The 21,629-nt window shown below is 44.1% G+C and overlaps 1 long non-coding RNA gene across 1 annotated transcript in view; it reads right to left on the bottom strand.

The window, feature by feature from the left end:
• Nucleotides 1-1,191: 1,191 nt before the first annotated feature.
• LOC308609709 overlaps nucleotides 1,192-21,629 on the bottom strand; it is a 1,094,809-nt gene continuing 1,074,371 nt past the window's right edge. Inside the window, exons 2-3 of the long non-coding RNA XR_014014333.1 lie at nucleotides 17,465-17,511; nucleotides 1,192-1,264 (exon numbers count right to left, since the gene is read on the bottom strand). This is a non-coding gene — a long non-coding RNA (uncharacterized lncRNA). The remainder of the gene's footprint in view (nucleotides 1,265-17,464; nucleotides 17,512-21,629) is intronic.

The raw sequence follows: 21,629 nt of genomic DNA on the forward strand, positions 1-21,629 counted from the left end.
CTATTGTCATCACAATGAAATCAAAATGTTCCATGCCCTCTGTCATCACAATGCTCCAAATCCTTGTGATCACAATATTCCATAACAATTGTCATCACAATGCCCCATGACCCTCGTCATCACAATTATCCATGGTCTTCTCATCACAATGCTCCATGAATTTTATCATCCCAATGCTCAATGCACCTGTTATCACAATGCTCCCTGACACTTGTCGTCAGTATGTTCCTTGAACCCTGTCATGACGAGGCTCGACACCACTTTCATAACAATGATCCATGCCTTTTACATCACAATGCAACAAGACCCCTGTAATCACAATACTCCATGCTCTTGTCATCACAATGGTCCAATACGCATGTCATCAGAATGCTCCGTGGCCTTCTCATCACAATGCTCCATGCCCTTGTCATCAACATGGTCCAATACCCCTGTAATCACAAGGCTCCATGCTACTTTCCATCAGAATGCTCCATGACACTTGTCATCACAAGGTTCCATGGTCTTCTCAACACAATGCTCCAGGAGCTTGTCATCATAATGCTCCATTCCTATGTCATCACAATGCTCCATGACCCCTAACATCACAATGTTCCATAACACCTGTCATCAAAATGATCTCTGACCCTTTTCATCACAAGGATCCTGGACACCTAACATTACAATGTTCCCTAAACTCTGTCAACAAAATGTTCCTTGTCCCTTTTCATCAAATGGCTCCATGATCATGTCATCACAATGCTCCCTGCCCTACTCATCACAATGCACCACGCCCTTTTCATCAAAATGCTCCATAACATTTGTCATCACAAAGCTCTATGACACTTGCCATCAAAATGCTCCATGCCATTGTCATCACATTGCTCCATGAACACTCTCATCACATTGCTCAATGCCCTTGTCATCACAAAGCACTATGACGCTTGTCATCACAATGCTCGATGCCCTTCTCTTCACAATGCTCCCTGCCCTTTTCATTACAATCCTCCATGACCCATGTATCACAGTATTCTATGCCCTTGTCAACACAATGCTCCTTGCCCACTCTCATCCCAGTAAGACATGAAACTTTACAGACCAATGCTCCATGCCCTTGTCATCACAAGGCTCCATTACCCCTGTCATAACAATGCTCCATGACCCTTGCCATTACAGTGTTCCACGGCCTTGTCATCGCAATGCTCCAAAACCCCTGTAATCACAATGCTCCAAGCCCTCGTCATCACAAATCTTCATGACGCAAGTCATCAGAATGCTCCATGACCTTCTCATCACAATGCTCCTTGCCCTTGTCATCAAAATGCTCCAATAACGCTGTAATCACAAGGATCCATGGCACTTTTCCGCAGAATGCTCCATGACACTTGTCATCACAAGGATCCATGGTCTTCTGAACACAATGCTCCAGGAGCTTGTCATCATAATGCTCCATTCTCAAGTCATCACAACAATCCATGACCCATGACACAACAAAGATTCAGAACTATTGTCATCATAATGCTCCATGAAACTTGTCATCACAATGATTCATGCCCTTTTCATCCCAATGCTCCATGAACCCTGTAATCACAATGCTCCATGACGCTTGTCATCACAGTGCTCGATGACACTTGTCATCACAATGCTCCATGCTTTTGTCAGCAAAATGCTACATGACCTTGCCATCACAATGCTCCATGCGCTTGTCATCACAATCCTCCATGAACCTTGGGATCACATTGCTTCTTGCTTCTGTCATCACAATGCTTCACAGTCTTTGAAATCAAAATGATCCATGACCTCTGTCTTCACAATGCTCCAAACCCTTGTGATCATAATGTTCCATAACACTTGTCATCACAACCCTCCATGATGCCTGTCATCACAATACTCCATGCCCTTGTCATCACAATGCTCCATGACATTTGTCATCACAATGCTCAAGACACTTGTCATCACAATGATCCATGACACTTATCGTCAAAACGCTCCTTGAACCGTGTCATGAAAAGGATCCATGCCTTTTTCATCACAATGTTCCATGCCCTTTTCATCACAATGCTTAATGCCATTGTCATCACAATAGTTCACAAGCTTATCAACAGAATGCTCTATGAAACTTGTCATCACAAGGCTCCATGAACCCTGTCATCAAAATGCTCATGACACCTGTCATCATAATGCTCCATGTCCCTTTTCATTACCGTGCTCCGTGATGCTCGTCATCACAATTATCCACGGTGTTCTCATCACAATGCTCCACGGTCTTGCCATCACAATGCTCCATGCCCTGGTCATAACAATGTCCCATGTCCCTTTTCATCAGGATTCTCCACCTCCTTGTCATCACAATTCTCCATGCACTTGTCATCATCCATGACCACTGTCATAGCAAGCAACATGCGCTTGTCATCACAATGCTTCCCGAACTTCTCATCAAAATTCTCTACTGCCCTTGTCATCACAATGCTCCATGACCCTTGGCATCACAATGCGCACAAGCCCTTGTCATCACAATACTCCATTACATTTGTCATCACAATCCTCCATGACACTTGGCATCTCAATGCTCCCTGCCATTATCATCACAATGGACCATGACAAATGGCATCACAATGCTCCCTGACACCTGTCTTCACAATAATCCATGAACTTGTCATCACAATGCTCCAGGCCCTTGTCATGACAATACTCCACAAGCTTTTCATCAGAAGGCTCCATGACCCTTGTCATTACAGTGCTCCATGACGCTCATCAGCACTATTATCCATGGTCTTCTCATCACAATGTTCCAAGGTCTTGCCATCACAATGTTCCATTCGCTGGTCATCACAATGCTACATGTCCCTTGTCGTCACAATGCACCATGACACCTCTCGTCCCAATGTTGCATGTTCTTGTCATCACAATTCTCCATGCATTTGTCATCGCAATGCTCCTAGACACCTGTTATAGCAAGCTCCACGCGCTTGTCATCATAATGCTTCACGACCTTGTCATCGACATTCTCAGTGGCAGTTGTCATGGCAATACTCCATGCCCTTGTCATCACAATGATCCAAGACCTTGTCATCACAATCGCCCATGACACCTGGCCTCACAATATTCCATGCAATTGTCATCACAATGGACCATGACATATATCATCACAATGCTAACTGACATCTCTCTTCACAATAATCCGTGACCTTGTCAACACAAGGCTCCATGCCCTTATCATCACAATACGCCATGCCCACTGTCATCACAATAATCCTTGAAATTTGTAAGACCAATGCTTCATGCCCCTGTCATCACAATGCTCCATTCCCTTGTCATCAAAATGCACCATGACACCTGTCATCACAATGCTCCTTGACTCCAGTCATCACAATGCTTCATAAAATTTGTCTTCACAATTGTCCACGCCCTCAACATCAGGAGGCTCTGTTACAATTGTCACCACAATGCTCCATGAACTTTTCATCACAATGCTCTCTGGCACTTGTCATCACAGTGTCCCATGCCTTTGTCAGCACCATGATCCATGACCCATGTAATCACAATGTACCGTGCACTTGTCAACAGAATGCTCCACAACCTTTTCACCACCATGCTCCATAAACCTTGTCAACACAACGCTCCATGCACTTCTCATCAAAATGCTCTGTCACCACTGATCTCACAATGTTCCATCACTAGTCATCACAGTACACCCTCACCCATGTGGTCACAATGTTCCATGAACCCTGTCATCACAATGTTACATGCCCTTATCATCACAATGCTCCATGACCCCTAACATCACAATGTTCCATAACCCCTGTCATCAAAATGCTCTATGACCCTTTTCATCTCAAGGATCCTTGACCCCTTACAGCACAATGTTCCCTAAACTCTGTCAACAAAATGTTCCATGTCCCTTTTCATCAAATGGCTCCATGATCATGTCATCACAATTCTCCCTGCCATACTAATCACAATGCACCACGCCCTTTTCATCAAAATGCTCCATAACATTTGTCATCACAAAGCTCCATGACACTTGCCATCAAAATGCTCCATGCCATTGTCATCACATTGTTCCATGAACACTCTCATCACATTGCTCAATGCCCTTGTCATCACAAATCTCTATGGCGCTTGTCATCACCATGCTCGATGCCCTTCTCATCACAATGCTCCATGCCCTTTTCCTTACAATCCTCCATGACCCATGTATCACAGTGTTCTGTGCCCTTGTCATCACAATGCTCCTTGCCCACTCTCATCCCAGTAAGACATGAAAATTTTCAGACCAATGCTCCATGCCCTTGTCATCACAAGGCTCCATTACCCCTGTCATAACAATGCTCCATGACCCTTGACATTACAGTGTTCCACGGCCTTGTCATCACAATGCTCCAAAACCCCTGTAATCACAATGGTCCATGCCCATGTCATCACAAACCTTCATGACGCAAGTCATCAGAATGCTCCATGGCCTTCTCATTACAATGCTCCCTGCTCTTGTCATCACAATTCTCCAAGAACAATTTAATCACAATGCTCAATGCCCTGGTTATCCCATTGCTCCATGACCCATGAAATCACAATGCTCCGAGACTCTTGTCATCACAGTGCCCCGTGACCATTGCCATCACAATGCCCAATTTCTTTGTCAGCAAAATGCTACATCAACTTGTCATCACAATGCTCCCATACATTGTCCTCAGAATGCTCCTTGAACTCTGTCATGAAAAGCCTACATGCCTTTTTCATCACAATGCTCCATTCACTTTTCATCACAATGCTCCATGCCATTGTCATCGCAATACTCCACAAGCTTGTCATCAGAATGCTCCATGACCCTTGTCATCACAATGCTCCATGACACCTGTCATCACAATGTTTCTTGTCCCTTGTCATTACAGTTCTCCATGACTATCGTCAGCACAATTATCCATGGACTTCTCATCACAATGCTCCTCGGTCTTGCCATCACAATGCTCCATGCCCTGGTCATCACAATTCTCCATGTGTCTTGCCATCACAATTCTCATCGTCCTTGTCATCACAATGCACCATGACACTTCTCACCACAATGTTACAGCCTCTTGTCATCACAATTCTCTATGCATTTGTCATCGCAATGCTCCATGAACCCTGTCAAAGAAAGCTCCATGCGCTTGACACCACAATACTTCACGACCTTGTCATCAAATTTATCCATGGCCCTTGTCATGACGTTGCTGCATGCCCTTGTCATCACAATGATCCAAGCCCTTGTCATCAAAATGCCCCGTTACCTTTCCCATCACAAACCTCCATGACACTTTGCATCACAAAGCTTCATGTCATTGCCATCACAATGGATCCTGACATATGTCATCACAATGGTCCCAGACACCTCTCTGCACAATACTCCATGTCCTTGTCATCACAATGTGCCATACCCACTCTCATCACAATAATCTATGAAACTTGTCAAAACAATGCTCCATGCCCTTGTCATAACAATGCACCATGGCCCCGGTAATCACAATGTTCCATTCCCTTTTCATCTCAATTCTCCATGAACCCTGTCATCCCAATGCACCATGCCCATCATCATAATGCTTCATGCTATTGTCATCACAATGAAATCAAAATGTTCCATGCCCTCTGTCTTCACAATGCTCCAAACCCTTGTGATCACAATATTCCTTAACAATTGTCATCACAATGCCCCGTGACGCTCGTCATCACAATTATCCATGGTCTTCTCATCACAATGCTCCATGAATTTTGTCATCCCAATGCTCAATGCACCTGTTATCACAATGCTTCCTGACACTTGTCGTCAGTATGCTCCTTGAAACCTGTCATGACGAGGCTCGACACCTCTTTCATCACAATGATCCATGTCTTTTTCATCAAAATGCAACAAGACCCCTGTAATCACAATACTCCATGCTCTTTTCATCACAATGTTCCAAGACGCATGTCATCAGAATGCTCCATGGCCTTCTCATCACAATGCTCCATGCCCTTGTCATCAAAATGATCCAATACCCCTGTAATCACAAGGCTCCATGGCACTTTCCATCAGAATGCTCCATGACACTTGTCATCACAAGGTTCCATGGTATTCTCAACACAATGCTCCAGGAGCTTGTCAACATAATGCTCCATTCCCATGTCATCACAATGCTCCATGACCCCTTACATCACAATGTTCCATAACCCCTGTCATCAAAATGCTCTATGACCCATTTCATCACAAGGATCCTTGACCCCTTACATCACAATGTTCCCTAAACTCTGTCAAAAAAATGTTCAATGTCCCTTTTCATCAAATGGCTCCATGATCATGTCATCACAATGCTCCCTGCCATTCTCATCATAATGCACCACACCCTTTTCATCAAAATGCTCCACAACATTTGTCATCAAAAAGCTCCATGACACTTGCCATCAAAATGCTCCATGCCATTGTCATCACATAGCTCCATGAACACTCTCATCACATTGCTCAATGCCCTTGTCATCACAATGCTCCATGCCCTTGTCATCCCATTTCTCCATGACCCCTGAAATCACAATGCTCCGTGACGCTTGTCATCACAGTGCCCCGTGACCCTTGCAATCACAATGCTCCATTTTTTGTCAGCAAAATGCTACATCAACATGTCATCACAATGCTCCATGATCTTTGTCATCACATTGCACAATTCACTTGTCATCACAATGCTCCCAGACACTTGTCCTCAGAATGCTCCGTGAACTCTGTCATGAAAAGCCTCCATGCCTTTTTCATCACAATGCTCCATGCCATTGTCATTACAATACTCCACAAGCTTGTCATCAGAATGCACCTTGACCCTTGTCTTCACAATTCTCCATGACCCCTGTCATAACAATGCTCCATGACACCTGTCATCAAAATGTTTCATGCCCCTTGTCATTACAGTGCTCCATGACGCTCGTCAGCAAAATTATCCATTGTCTTCTCATCACAATGCTCCTCGGTCTTGCCATCACAATGCTCCGTGCCCTGGTCATCATAATTCTCCATGTGTCTTGTCATCACAATTCTCCACGTCCTTGTCATCACAATGCACCATGACATTTCTCACCATAATGTTACAGCCACTTGTCATCACAATTCTCCATGCAATTGTCATCGCAATGCTCCATGACTCCTGTCAAAGAAAGCTCCATACGCTTCTCATCACAATACTTCACGACATTATCATCAAAATTCACCGTGGCCCTTGTCATGACAATGCTGCATGCCCTTGTCATCACAATGCTCCAAGCTCTTGTCATCAAAATGATCCGTTACCTTTGCCATCACAAACCTCCATGACACTATGCATCACAATGCTCCATGTCATTGTCATCACAATGGATCATGAGATATGTCATCACAATGGAGCCAGACACCTCTCTTCACAATACTCCATGACCTTGTCATCACAAGGCTCCATGTCCTTGTCATCACAATGTGCCATGCCCACTGTCATCACAATAATCCATGAAACTTGTCAGAACAATATTCCATGCCCTTGTCATCACAATGCACGATGGCCCCTGTAATCACAATGTTCCATGCCCCTTTTCATCTCATTTCTCCATGAACCCTGTCATCCCAATGCACCATGCCCATCATCATAATGCTTCATGCTCTTGTCATCACAATGAAATAAAAATGCTCCATTACCTCTGTCATCAAAATGCTCCAAACCCTAGTGATCACAATATTCCTTAACAATTTTCATCACAATGCCCCATGACTCTCGTCATCACAATTATCCATGGTCTTCTCATCACAATGCTCCATGAATTTTGTCATCCCAATGCTCAATGCACCTGTTATCACAATGCTCCCTGACACTTGTATTGAGGATGCTCCTTGAACCCTGTCATGACGAGGCTCGACACCTCTTTCATCACAATGATCCATGCCTTTTACATCACAATGCAACAAGACCCCTGTAATCACAATACTCCATGCTCTTGTCATCACAATGTTCCAAAACGCAAGCCATCAGATTGCGCCATGGACTTCTCATCACAATGCTCCATGCACTTGTCATCAAAATGGTCCAATACCCCTGTAATCACAAGGCTCCATGGCACTTTCCATCAGAATGCTCCATGACACTTGTCATCACAAGGTTCCATGGTCTTCTCAACACAATGCTCCAGGAGCTTGTCATCATAATGCTCCATTCCCATGTCATCACAATGCTCCATGACCCCTAACATCACAATGTTTCATAACCCCTGTCATCAAAATGCTCTATGACCCTTTTCATCTCAAGGATCCTTGACCACTTACATCACAATGTTCCCTATACTCTGTCAACAAAATGTTCCATGCCCCTTTTCATCAAATGGCTCCATGACCTTGTCATCACAATGCTCCCTGCCCTACTCATCACAATGAACCACGCCCTTTTCATCAAAATGCTCCATAACATTTGTCATCACAAAGCTCTATGACACTTGCCATCAAAATGCTCCATGCCATTGTCATCACATTGCTCCATGAACACTCTCATCGCATTGCTCAATGCCCTTGTCATCACAAAGCTCTATGAGGCTTGTCATCACAAAGCTCGATGCCCTTCTCATCACAATAATCCATGCCCTTTTCATTACAATCCTCCATGACCCATGTATCACAGTATTCTCTGCCATTGTCATCACAATGATCCTTGCCCACTCTCATCCCAGTAAGACATGAAACTTTTCAGACCAATGCTCCATGCCCTTGTCATCACAAGGGTCCATTACCCCTGTCATAACAATGCTCCATGACCCTTGCCATTACAGTGTTCCACGGCCTTGTCATCGCAATGCCTCAAAACCCCTGTAATCACAATGCTCCATGCCCTTGTCATCACAAAACTTCATGACGAAAGTCATCAGAATGCTCCATGGCTTTCTCATCACAATGCTCCATGCCCTTCTCATCAAAATGCTCCAATAACCCTGTAATCACAAGGATCCATGGCACTTTTCCTCAGAATGCTCCATGACACTTGTCATCACAAGATTCCATGGTCTTCTCAACACAATGCTCCAGGAGCTTGTAATCATAATGCTCAATTCTCATGTCATCACAACGCTCCATGACCCATGACACAACAATGATTCAGGACTCTTTTCATCAAAATGCTCCATGAACCTTGTCATCACAATGATTCATGCCCTTTTCATCCCAATGCTCCATGAACCCTGTAATCACAATGCTCCATGACGCTTGTCATCACAGTGCTCGATGACACTTGTCATCACAATGGTGCATGCTTTTGTCAGCAAAATGCTACATGACCTTGCCATCGCAATGCTCCATGCGCTTGTCATCACAATCCTCCATGAACCTTGGGATCACATTGCTTCTTGCTCCTGTCATTACAATGCTTCACAGTCTTTGAAATCAAAATGATCCATGACCTCTGTTTCACAATGCTCCAAACCCTTGTTATCATAATATTCCATAACACTTGTCATCACAACCCTCCATGATGCCTGTCATCACAATACTCCATGCCCTTGTCATCACAATGGTCCATGACATTTGTCATCACAATGCTCAAGGCACTTGTCATCACAATGATCCATGACACTTATCGTCAAAATGCTCCTTGAACCGTGTCATGAAAAGGATCCATGCCCTTTTCATCACAATGCTTAATGCCATTGTCATCACAATAGTTCACAAGCTTGTCAACAGAATGCTCCATGAAACTTGTCATCACAAGGCTCCATGAACCCTGTCATCAAAATGCGCATGACACCTGTCATCATAATGCTCCATGTCCCTTTTCATTACCGTGCTCCGTGATGCTCGTCATCACAATTATCCATGGTGTTCTCATCACAATGCTCCACGGTCTTGCCATCACAATGCTCCATGCCCTGGTCATAACAATGTCCCATGTCCCTTTTCATCAGGATTCTCCACGTCCTTGTCATCACAATTCTCCATGCACTTGTCATCATCCATGGCCACTGTCATAGCAAGCAACATGCGCTTTTCATCACAATGCTTCCCGAACTTCTCATCAAAATTCTCTATTGCCCTTGTCATCACAATGCTCCATGACCCTTGGCATCACAATGCTCCAAGCCCTTGTCATCACAATACTCCATTACATTTGTCATCACAATCCTCCATGACACTTGGCATCACAATGCTCCCTGCCATTATCATCACAATGGACCATGACAAACGGCATCACAATGCTCACTGACACCTGTCTTCACACTAATCCATGAACATGTCCTCACAATGCTCCAGGCCCTTGTCATGACAATACTCCACAAGCTTTTCATCAGAAGGCTCCATGACCCTTGTCATTACAGTGCTCCATGACGCTCATCAGCACTATTATCCATGGTCTTCTCATCAAAATGTTCCAAGGTCTTGCTATCACAATGCTCCATTCGCTGGTCATCACAATGCTACATGTCCCTTGTCGTCACAATGCACCATGACACCTCTCGTCCCAATGTTACATGTTCTTGTCATCACAATTATCCATGCATTTGTCATCGCAATGCTCCTAGACACCTGTTATAGCAAGCTCCACGCGATTGTCATCATAATGCTTCACGACCTTGTCATCGACATTCTCATTGGCAGTTGTCATGGCAATACTCCTTGCCCTTGTCATCACAATGATCCAAGACCTTGTCATCACAATCGCCCATGACACCTGGCCTCACAATGTTCCATGCAATTGTCATCACAATGGACCGTGACATATATCATCACAATGCTAACTGACATCTCTCTTCACAATAATCCGTGACCTTGTCATCACAAGGCTCCATGCCCTTACCATCACAATACGCCATGCCCACTGTCATCACAATAATCCTTGAAATTTGTAAGCCCAATGCTTCATGGCCCTGTCATCACAATGCTCCATTCCCTTGTCATCAAAATGCACCATGACCCCTGTCATCACAATGCTCCTTGACTCCAGTCATCACAATGCTTCATAAAATTTGTCTTCACAATGGTCCACGCCCTTAACATCAGGAGGCTGTTACAATTGTCACCACAATGCTCGATGCCCTTTTCATCACAATGCTCCATGCCCTTTTAATTACAATCCTCCATGACCCATGTATCACAGTGTTCTGTGCCCTTGTCATCACAATGCTCTTGCCTACTCTCATCCCAGTAAGACATGAAACTTTTCAGACAAATGCTCCATGCCCTTGTCATCACGATTCTCCAAGTGTCTTGTCATCACAATTCTCCTCGTCCTTGTCATCACAATGCACAATGACACTTCTCACCACAATGTTACAGCCTCTTGTCATCACAATTCTCTATGCACTTGTCATCGCAATGCTCCATGACCCCTGTCAAGGAAAGCTCCATGCGCTTGTCACCACAATACTTCAAGAACTTGTTATCAAAATTATCCATGGCCCTTGTCATGACGTTGCTGCATGCCCTTGTCATCACAATGATCGAAGCCCTTGTCATCAAAATCCCCGTTACCTTTGCTATCACAAACCTCCATGACACTTGGCATCACAATGCTCCATGTCATTGTCATCACAATGGATCATGACATATGTCATCACAATGGTCCCAGACACCTCTCTTCACAATACTCCATGACCTTGTCATCACAAGGCTCCATGTCCTTGTCATCACAATGTGCCATACCCACTGTCATCACAATAATCTATGAAACTTGTCAAAACAATGCTCCATGCCCTTGTCATAACAATGCACCATGGCTTTGTAATCACAATGTTCCATGCCCCTTTTCATCTCAATTCTCCATGAACCCTGTCATCCCAATGCACCATGCCCATCATCATAATGCTTCATGCTATTGTCATCACAATGAAATCAAAATGTTCCATGCCCTCTGTCATCACAATGCTCCAAACACCTGTGATCACAATATTCCTTAACAATTGTCATCACAATGCCCCGTGACGCTCGTCATCATAATTATCCATGGTCTTCTCATCACAATGCTCCATGAATTTTGTCATCCCAATGCTCAATGCACCTGTTATCACAATGCTCCCTGACACTTGTCGTCAATATGCTCCTTGAACCCTGTCATGACGAGGCCCAACACCTCTTTCATCACAATGATCCATGCCTTTTTCATCACAATGCAACAAGAACCCTGTAATCACAATACTCCATGCTCTTGTCATCACAATGGTCCAAGACGCATGTCATCAGAATGCTCCATGGCCTTCTCATCACAATGCTCCATGCCCTTGTCATCAAAATGGTCCAATACCCCTGTAATCACAAGGCTCCATGCCACTTTCCATCAGAATGCTCCATGACTCTTGTCATCACAAGGTTCCATGGTCTTCTCAACACAATGCTCCAGGAGCTTGTCATCACAATTCTCCATGTGTCTTGTCATCACAATTCTCCACGTCCTTGTCATCTCAATGCATCATGAAACTTCTCACCACAATGTTACAGCCTCTTGTCATCACAATGCTCATTGACTCCAATCATCACAATGCTTAATAAAATTTGTCATCACAATGATCCATGCCCTCATCATCAGGAGGCTCTGTTACAATTGTCATCACAATGCTCCATGAACTTTTCATCACAATGCTCTCTGGCACTTGTCATCACAGTGTTCCATGCCTTTGGCAGCACAATGCTCCGTGACCCATGTTATCACAATGTGCCATGCACTTGTCATCACAATGCTCCACATCCTTGTCACCACCATGCTCCATAAAATTGTCATCACAATGCCCCATGCACTTCTCATCAAAATGCTCTGTCACCACTGATCTCACAATGTTCCATCACTAGTCATCACAGTACACCCTCACCCATGTGGTCACAATGTTCCATGACCCCTGTCATCACAATGTTACATGCCCTTATCATCACAATGCCCCATGACACCTAACATCAAAATGTTCCATAACCCCTCTCATTAAAATGCTCTATGTCCCTTTTCATCACAAGGATCCTTCACCCCTTACATCACAATGTTCCCTAAACTCTGTCAACAAAATGTTCCATGTCCCTTTTCATCAAATGGCTCCATGATCATGTCATCACAATGCTTCCCGACCTTCTCATCAAAATTCCCAATTGCCCTTGTCATCACAATGCTCCATGACCCTTGGCATAACAATGCCCCAAGAGCTTTTCATCACAATACTCCATTACATTTAGCATCACAATCCTCCATGACACTTGGCATCACAATGCTCCCTTCCTTTATCATCACAATGGACCATGACATATTTCACAACAATACTCCCTGACACCAGTCTTCACAATACTCCATGAACTTGTCATCACAATGCTCCAGGCCCTTGTCATGACAATACTCCACAAGCTTTTCATCAGAATGCTCTATGACCCTTGTCATTACAGTGCTCCATGACGCTGTTCATCGCAATTATCCATGATCTTCTCATCACAATGTTCCATGAACTTTGTCATCACAATGCTCAGTGAACTCGTTATCACAATGCTCCCTGACACTTGTCGTCAGTATGCTCCTTGAACCCTGTCTTGACGAAGCTCGATGCCTTTTTCATCACAATGATACATGCCTTTTTCATCACAATGCTCCAAGAGCCCTGTAATCACAATACTCCTTGCTCTTGTCATCACAATATTCCATGACGCATGGCATCAGAATGCTCCATGGCCTTCTCATCACAATGTTCCATGCCCTTGTCATCAAAATGCTCCAATACCCCTGTAATCACAAGGCTCCATGACACTTTTCATCAGAATGCTCCATGACACTTGTCATCACAAGGTTCCATTGTCTTCTCAACACAATGCTCAGGGGCTTGTCATCATAATGCTCCATTCCCATGTCATCACAATGCAACATGACCACTGTCATCACAACGCTCCATGACCATGACACAACAATGAAAGAGGACTCTTGTCATCAAAATGCTCCATGAACCTTGTCATCATAAAGATTCATGCCCTCGTCATCGCAATGCTCCATGACTCCTTTAATCACAATGCTCCATGACGCTTGTCATCACAATGCTCCATGACCCTTGTCATCACAATGGTCCATGCTTTTGTCAGCAAATGCTACATGACCTTGCCATCAAAATGCTCCATGCGCTTGTCATCACAATCCTCCATCAACCTTGGGATCATATTGCTTCATGCTAATCTCATCACAGTGCTCCAGGCTCTTTGAAATCAAAATGATCCATGACCTCTGTCATCACAATGCTCCAAACCCTTGTGATCATAATGTTCCATAACACTTGTCATCACAGCTCTCCATGATGCCTGTCATCACAATACTCCATGTCCTTGTCATCAGAGTGCCCCTTGACCCTTGTCATCACAATGCTCCATTTCTTTGTCAGCAACATGCTACATGAACTTGTCATCACAATGCTCCATGATATTTGTCATCACAATGCTCAATACACTTGTCATCAAAATGCTCCCAAACACTTGTCCTCAGAATGCTCCGTGAATTCTGTCATGAAAAGCCTCCATGCCTTTTTCATCACAATGCTCCATACCCTTTTTATCACAATGCTCCATGCCATTGTTATCACAATACTCCACAAGCTTGTCATCAGAATTCTCCATGACCCTTGTCATCACAATGCTCCATGACACCTGTCATCACAATGTTTCATGTCCCTTGTCATTACAGTGCTCCATGACGCTCGTCAGCACAATTATCCATGGTCTTCTCATCACAATGATCCTCGGTCTTGCCATCACAATGCTCCATGCCCTGGTCATCACAATTCTCCATGTGTCTTGTCATCACAATTCTCCACGTCCTTGTCATCACAATGCACCATGACACTTCTCACCACAATGTTACAGCCTCTTGTCATCACAATTCTCTATGCACTTGTCATCGCAATGCTCCATGACGCCTGTCAATGAAAGCTCCATGCGCTTGTCACCACAATACTTCACGACATTGTCATCAAAATCCTCCATGGCCCTTGTCATGACAATGCGGCATGCCCTTGTCATCACAATGTTCCAAGCCCATGCCATCAAAATGCTCTGTTACCTTTGCCATCACAAACCTCCATGACACTTGGCATCACAATGCTCCATGTGATTGTCATCACAATGGATCATGATATATGTTATCACAAAGGTCCCAAATACCTCTCTTCACAATACTCCATGACCTTGTCATCACAAGGCTCCATGTCCTTGTCATCACAATGTGATATGCCCATTGTCATCACAATACGACATGAAACTTGTCAGAACAATGCTCCATGCCCTTGTCATCACAATGCACCATGGCCCCTGTAATCACAATGTTCCATGCCCCTTTTCATCTCAATTATCCAAGAACCCTGTAATCCCAATGCACCATGCCCATCATCATAATGCTTCATGCTCTTTTCATCACAATGAAAGAAATATGCTCCATGCCCTCTGTCATCACAATGCTCCAAACCCTTGTGATCACAATATTCCATAACCATTTTCATCACAATGCCCCATGAGGCTCATCATCACAATTATCCATGGTCTTCTCATCACAATGCTCCATGAACTTATCATCCCAATGCTCAATGCACTTGTTATCACAATGCTCCCTGACACTTGTCGTCATTATGCTCCTTTAACACTGTCATGACGAGGCTCGACGCCTTTTTCATCACAATGATCCATGCCTTTTTCATCGCAATGCTCCAAGACCCCTGTAATCAAAATACTCCATGCTCTTGTCAACACAATGTTCCAAGACGCATGTCATCAGAATGCTCCATGGCCTTCTCATCACAATGCTCCATGCCCTTGTCATCAAAATGCTCCAATACCCCTGTAATCACAAGGCTCCATGGCACATTTCATCAGAATGCTCCATGACACTTGTTCCACAAGGTTCCATGGTCTTCTCAACACAATGCTCCAGGAGCTTGTTATAATTATGCTCCATTCCCATGTCATCACAATGCACCATGACCACTGTCATCACACCGCTCCATGACCCATGACACAACAATGATCCAGGACTCTTGTCATCAAAATGCTCCATGAACCTTGTCATCACAATGATTCATGCCCTTGTCATCCCAATGCTACATGACCCCTGTAATCACAATGTTCCATGACGCTTGTCATCACAGTGCTCCATGACTCTTGTTATCACAATGTTCCATGCTTTTGTCACCAAAATGCTACATGACCTTGCCATCACAATGCTCCATGCCCTTGTCATCACAATCCTCCATGAAACTTGGGATCACATGGCTTCATGCTCCTGTCATCAGAATGCTCCAAGCTCCTTGAAATCAAAATGATCCATGACCTCTGTCATCACAATGCTCCAAACCCTTGTGATCATAATGTTCCATAACACATGTCATCACAACTCTCCATGATGCCTGTCATCACAATACTCAATGCACTTGTCATCACAATGCTCCATGACATTTCTCATCACAATGCTCAAGACACTTGTCATCACAATGATCCATGACACTTATCGTCAAAATGCTCCTTGAACCGTGTCATGAAAAGGATCCATGCCTTTTTCATCACAATGCTCCTTGCACTTTTTATCACAATTCTCCATACCATTGTCATCACAGTAGTTCACAAGCTTGTCATCAGAATGCTCCATGAAACTTGTCATCACAATGCTCCATGAACCCTGTCATCAAAATGCTCATGACACCTGTCATCATAATGCTCCATGTCCCTTGTCATTACAGTGCTCCGTGATGCTCGTCATCACTATTAACCATGGTGTTCTCATCACAATGCTCCACGGTCTTGCCATCACAATGCTCCATGCCCTGCTCATAACAATGCTCCATGTCCCTTTTCATCAGGATTCTCCACGTCCTTCTCATCACAATTCTCCATGCACTTGTCAGCACAATGCTCCATGTCCCATGTCATAGCAAGCAACATGTGCTTGTCATCACAATGCTTTCCGACCTTCTCATCAAAATTCTCAATGGCCCTTTTCATCACAATGCTCCATGACCCATGGCAACACAATTTTCCAAGCCCTTGTCATCAGAATACTCCATTACATTTGTCATCACAATCCTCCATGACACTTGGCATCACAATGCTCCCTGCCATTGTCATCACAATGGCCCATGACATATGTCATCACAATGCTCCCTGGCACCTGTCTTCACAATACTCCATGAACTTGTCATCACAATGCTCCAGGCCCTTTTCATGACAATAATCCACAAGCATTTTATCAGAATGCTCCATGACCCTTGTCATTACAGTGCTCCATGACGCTCATCATCACAATTATCCATGGAATTCTCATCACAATGTTCCAAGGTCGTGCCATCACAATGCTCCATTCGCTGGTCATCACAATGCTACATGTCCCTTGTCACAATGCACCATGACACCTCTCGTCACAATGTTACATGTTCTTGTCATCACAATTCTCCATGCATGTGTCATCGCAATGCTCCATGACACCTGTCATAGCAAGCTCCACGCGCTTGTCATCACAATGCTTCACGACCTTGTCATCGACATTCTCAGTGGCACTTGTCATGAAAATGCTCCATGCCCTTGTCATTAAAATGATCCAAGACCTTGTCATCACAATCGCCCATGACACCTGGCCTCACAATGTTCCATGCAATTGTCATCAAAATGGACCATGACATATAATATTACAATGCTAACTGACATATGTCTTCACAATAATCTATGACCTTGTCATCACAAGGCTCCATGCCCTTATCATCACAATACGCCGTGCCCACTGTCATCAAAATAATCCTTGACATTTGTCAGACCAATGCTTCATGCCCCTGTCATCACAATGTTCCATTCCCTTGTCATCACAATGCACCTTGACCCCTGTCATCACAATGCTCCTTGACTCCAGCCATCACATTGCTTCATAAAATTTGTCATCACAATGGTCCATGCCCTCATCATCAGGAGGCTCTGTTACATTTGTCACCACAAAGTTCCATGAACTTTTCATCACAATGCTCTCTGGCATTTGTCATCACAGTGTCCCATGTCTTTGGCATCACAAAGCTCCATGACCCATGTCATCACAATGCGCCATGCACTTGTCATCAAAATGCTCCACAACCTTGTCAATACAATGCTCCATAAACCTTGTCATCACAAGCCTCCATGTCCTTAACATCACAATACGCCAAGCCCACTGTCATCACAATAATCCTAGAAATTTGTCAGACCAAAGTTTGATGCCCCTGTCATCACAATGATCCAATCCATTTTCATCAGAATGCTCCATGCCCCCTGTAATCACAATGCTCCATGCACTTGTCATCACAAAGCTCCATGACGCATGTCATCAGATGTTCCATGGCCTTCTCATCACAATGCTCCATGCCCTTGTCATCCCATTGCTCCATGACCCCTGAAATCACAATGCTCCGTGACGATTGTCATCACAGTGCTCCATTTCTTTGTCAGCAAAATGTTACATGAACTTGTCATCACAAGGCTCCATGATCTTTGTCATCACAATGCACAATACACTTGTCATCACAATGCTCCCAGACACTTGTCCTCGGAATGCTCCGTGAACTCTGTCATGAAAAGCCTCCATGCCATTTTCATCACAATGCTCCATGCCCTTTTCATCACAATGCTCCATGCCATTGTCATCACAATACTCCACAAGCTTGTCTTCAGAATGCTCCATGACCCTTGCCATCACAATGCTCCATGACCCCTGTCATCACAATGCTCCATGACACCAGTCATCACAATGTTTCATGTCTCTTGTCATTAAAGTGCTCCATGACGCTCGTCAGCACAATTATCCATGGTCTTCTCATCACAATGCTCATCGGTCTTACAATCACAATGCTCCATGCCCTGGTCATCACAATTCTCCATGTGTCTTGTCATCACAATTCTCCACGTCCTTGCCATCACAATGCACCATGACACTTCTCACCACAATGTTACAGCCTCTTGTCATCACAATTCTCCATGCACGTGTCATCACAATGCTCCATGACCACTGTCAAAGAAAGCTCCATGCGCTTGTCATCACAATACTTCACGACATTGTCATCAAAATTCACCATGGCCCTTGTCATGACAATGTTCCATGCCCTTGTCATCACAATGCACCATGGCCACTGTAATCACAATGTCTCATGCCCATTTTCATTTCAATTCTCCATGAACCCTGTCATCACAATGCACCATGCCCATCATCATAATGCTTCATGCTATTGTCATCACAATGAAATCAATATGCTCCATGCCCTCTGTCATCACAATGCTCCAAACACTTGTGATCACAATATTACATAACTATTGTCATCACAATGCCACATGACACTCATTATCACAATTATCCATGGTCTTCTCATCACAATGCTCCATGAACTTTGTCATCACAATGCTCAATGCACTTGTTATCACAATGATCCCTGACACTTGTCGTCAGTATGCTCCTTGAACCCTGTCATGATGAGGCTCGACGCCTTTTTCATCACAATGATCCATTCCATTTTCATCACAATGCTCCAAGACACCTGTAATCACAATACTCCAAGCTCTTGTCATCACAATGTTCCATGATGCATGTCATCAGAATGCTCCATGACCTTCTCATCACAATGCCCCATGCCCTTGTCATCAAAATGCTCCAATACGCCTGTAATCACAAGGCTCCATGGCACTTTCCATCAGAATGCTCCATGACACTTGTCATAACAAGGATCCACGGTCTTCTCAACACAATGCTCCAGGAGCTTGTCACCATAATGCTCAAGTCCCATATCATCACAATGCACCATGACCACTGTCATCACAACGATCCATGACCCATGACACAGCAATGATCCAGGACTCTTGTCATCAAAATGCTCCATGAACCTTGCCATCACAGTGATTCATGCCCTTGTTATCCCCATGCTCCATGACCCTGTAATCACAATGCTCCATGACGCTTGTCATCACAGTGCTCCATGACTCTTCTCATCACAATCTTCCATGCTTTTGTCAGCAAAATGCTACATGAACTTGTCATCACTATTCTCCATGCGCTTGTCATCACAATCCTCCATGAACCTTGGGATCACATTGTTTCATGCTCCTGTCATCACAATGCTCCACGCTCCTTGAAATCAAAATGATCCATGACCTCTGTCATCACAATGTTCCAAACCGTTGTGATCATAAAGTTCCATAACACTTGTCATCACAACTCTCCATGATGCCTGTCATCGCAATACTCCATGTCCTTGTCATCACAATACTCCATGCATTTGTCACCACAATGCTCCATGACATTTGTCATCACAATGTTCAACACACTTGTCATCACAATGATCCATGATACTTATCGACAAAATGCTCATTGAACCGTGTCATGAAAAGGATCCATGCCTTTTTCATCACAATGCTCCATGCCCTTTCCATCACAATAGTTCACAAGCTTGACATCAGAATGCTCCATGAAACTTGTCATCACAATGCTCCATGACCCCTGTCATCAAAATGCTCATGACACCTGTCATCATAATGCTCCATGTCCCTTGTCATTACAGTGCTCTGTGATGATCATCATCACAATTATCCATAGTGTTCTCATCAGAATGCTCCGCAGTCTTGCCATCACAATGTTCCATGACCTGGTCATAACAATGCTCCATGTCCTTTTTCATCAGGATTATCCACGTCCTTGTCATCACAATTCTCCATGCACTTGTCAGCACAATGCTCCATGACCCATGTCATAGCAAGCAACATGCGCTTGTCATCACAATGCTTCCCGAACTTCTCATCAAAATTCTCAATTGCAATTGTCATCACAATGCTCCATGACCCTTGGCATCACAATGCTCCTAGCCCTTGTCATCACAATACTCCATTACATTTGTCATCAAAATCCTCCATGACACTTGGCATCACAATGCTCCTTACCGTTATCATCACAATGGACCATGACATATGTCATCACATTGCTCCCTGACACCTGTCTTCACAATACTCCATGAACTTGCCATCAAAATGCTCCAGGCCCTTGTCATGACAATACTCCACAAGCTTTTCATCAGAATGCTCCATGACCCTTGTCATTACAGTGCTCCATGACGCTCATCATCACAATTATCCATGGTTCCCATCACAGTGTTCCAAGGTATGGCCATCACAATGCTCCATTCGCTGGTCATCATCATGCTACATGTCCCTTGTCGTCAAATGCACCATGACAGCTCTCTTCACAATGTTACATGTTCTTGTCATCACAATTCTACATTCATTTGTCATCGCAATGCTAAATGACAACTGTCATTGAAAGCTCCACGCACATGTCATCACAATGCTTCACGGCCTTGTCATCGACATTCTCGTGTCACTTGTCATGACAATGCTCCATGCCCTTGTCATAACAATGATCCAAGACCTTGTCATCACAATCGCCCATGACACCTGGCCTCACAATGTTCCAATCCCTTGTCATCACAATGCACCATGAACCCTGTCATCACAACGCTCCTTGACTCCAGTCATCACAATGCTTCATAAAATTTTTCATCACAATGGTCCATGCCTTCATCATCAGGAGGTTCAGTTACATATGTCACCACAATGCTCCATGAACGTTTCATCACAATGCTCGCTGGTACTTGTCCTCACAGTGTCCCATGCCTTTGGCAGCACAATGCTTCGTGACCCATGTCATCACAATGTGCCATGCACT

Source organism: Mesoplodon bidens (genome assembly GCF_964165515.1).
Source record: "Mesoplodon bidens genome assembly, chromosome: Y".
NCBI classification, from domain to species: Eukaryota; Metazoa; Chordata; class Mammalia; order Artiodactyla; family Ziphiidae; genus Mesoplodon; species Mesoplodon bidens.